Source organism: Belonocnema kinseyi, chromosome 5, assembly GCF_010883055.1.
Source record: "Belonocnema kinseyi isolate 2016_QV_RU_SX_M_011 chromosome 5, B_treatae_v1, whole genome shotgun sequence".
Classification (NCBI taxonomy): Eukaryota; Metazoa; Arthropoda; class Insecta; order Hymenoptera; family Cynipidae; genus Belonocnema; species Belonocnema kinseyi.
Genome location: NC_046661.1, coordinates 95,116,397 through 95,118,960, shown reverse-complemented (window position 1 = coordinate 95,118,960; position 2,564 = coordinate 95,116,397).

The window sequence follows — 2,564 nt, the reverse complement described above, 5'->3', positions numbered from 1 at the left end:
GGGAGCTCTTCTTAATATTTTGACACCAAAATCATGTCGATACACCTTACCGACTGCGAGTAAAGCCACCCACGCTTTAACTTGACAGACTGTATGTCTATGGTACCGGAGGTTTCCATGTCCTATAAACATTTCTGTTAGGATTTTGACTTCGTTCCTCTTAAGCTTGAAAATTTCTTTCGCTCGATGAGGGCTTAGCTTTGAGCCTAAGAGTGTTTTAGCCTGCCTGCAGCCAGAGACCGCATCCCACTTATTTTGATGTTCCTCGGTCAGCCAACTGTTAATATCTTCAGTGACCGACCTACTGGAAATGCCTACAACTGGCTCAGGTCCATTAAAATTTTCCTTTGTTGCTAGCTTTGCTAATCTCTCCGATGTTTCATTGCCCCTCACGCCACTGTGTCCAGGGATCCAGAGCAGAATGACTCGGTTTTCTGCCACTTGCCTATTCAGTGCCTCAAAGCACTCCCATATTAGCAGCGACGTAGTCATCATTTCATATAGAGCCGTGATAGCAGCCCTGCTATCTGAACAGATACGAATGTTTCTTTTCCCGCCGTTCTCCATTGCCTTATAGGCGCACTGGAGCAAGGCCATAATCTCAGATTGTAGAACTCTCGCGTAGGACTTCATCGCCATTGTAAAACCCATTTCGTTCCTTCTACAGTATACGCCTGCTTCAGCGTTCTCTTTGTTCCTGGAGCCATCTATAAACCATTTGTCTCCGTCACTGGGCAGGTGTGCCTTACCGTTAGCTAACTACTCTTTTGTGGATAGGCTAACCCGGTATTTCTTGACGAAGAGGTAGTAGCAAGTGGAAATTTTATCCCTGGGCATGCCCAGTGTCGGCCTCTTCGTGATGTCGATTGGTATCCGCATAACTGTCGAGATACTGCTATCGTTTACCATATTTAGTCTCCAGGCCGCCTTCGCAGCCGCGGCTTTTATGGTGAGATGGAGGGGCTCTTATCCTATTAGTGTCCCCAGGGCCATCGTGGGTGTCGACTTCGAGGCACCAGTGATACTTCTCAGAATCAGTCCCCTGATTCTTTTCAGTCGGGACTTCACAGTAGAAAGTTCGACCCTGGTCCACCAGACGACTGCCGCATAGGTTAGCCTGGGTCGTAGGATCGCTGTATGGATATACATAAGTGTCTCCGGTTTCAAGCTCCAGCTTTTTCCTATGGCTCTTGTACAGAGCCAAAGAGTCGCTACTAGCTTCTTGCACTTGTTTTCCAAGTGCTCGTTCCATGACAGCTTCTTATCCAGGATGACTGCTAAATATTTTACTTGCCCTTTGATTTCGAGTCCTCCAGAGATGTATTTAAAGACTCCTTCGATGTCCATGAAGGTTCCAATCGCTAGACCTTTCTGCTTTAGTTGTCCTAAAATTAGGTCCACTGCAGTGCTCAGGGCCGTCTCGGTCGAATGACGAGCCCTATAGGCGTGTCGTTGCTTGTGAAGAGGACTGTTTGACAAGACCTTATCGCGGATATATCTGTCCACGAGTCTTTCCACTGTTTTAAGTAGAAAAAATATGAGACTAATGGGTCGGAAATCCTTGGGTGAAGTTTAACCGATCCTGCCAGCCTTCAGAATGAAGACTACTCTCGCACCACTTCATGCCGCTGGAACATAACCCAACGTCAGACTAGCCCTAGCATGTCTTGCCAAAGGCCCAATGGTGATCTAACCAGCTCTCTGTAAGAGGACTGGGTATATAGAATCCGGGCCGGGAGACTTGGAAGGACTGAAGAATTTCAGGGCCCACCTGACCCTGGCTGAGGTCACATTCTCGTTGGCTAGCCGTCGTTTTGGGCCCAATTGGGCCACAGGCCACTTTGATGGCCTTCAGAGGTGCCGCTCCCCATCTCCTAACTTGATCAGATGAGTTGGTACAGCTTTCATGCTTTGCCTTGCGTATTGCACTCCTATACTCATCCCTCATCGATGTGAATGAAGTCCACAGTTCCTTCGTTTTACCAGAACTGGCACTTCCGAAACTCTCTCTGGCTTGCCTGCGAAGCTCTTCGAGTTCCGAGTTCCACCAGTGTGTCTCTCCAGCCTTTCGGAATTTCGAAGGCCGACAATTACTTTCATGAGTGGATTTGATAGCTTCCGTGAAAAACTCGGCTGCCATCTCCAGGGTATCCACCTCTCTAATTGACCTGGGAATCCCTGAGAGTGCACTTCTTAGCTCTGTGGAAAACTGACCCCAGTCCTTTCTTCTTCGATTTCTGACCCATTTAGGGCTGGTGGGCACAGCGGATTCCAACGTGAATTCTATCTGTGAGTGATCTGAGAGAGTGGGTTCGTCTGAGACTCTCCACTTCTTGATGTTATCTGCAAAGCAGCCCTTGCAGTATTCCATCAGTGTACGTACCTCCACTGGTGGATTGGTATCGCTATCATATGGAAAGTAAGCCGATCCCATGACAATCCTTCCTATTCCTTTAAGATCCGTGACTATCAAAATCAGGTCTCTGGAACATAGCTCAAGCAGCGAGACAAAGTTGACTCCCTTCGCCAGTATGCATGCACTTGGATTAGCCGCCTTAGGGTCC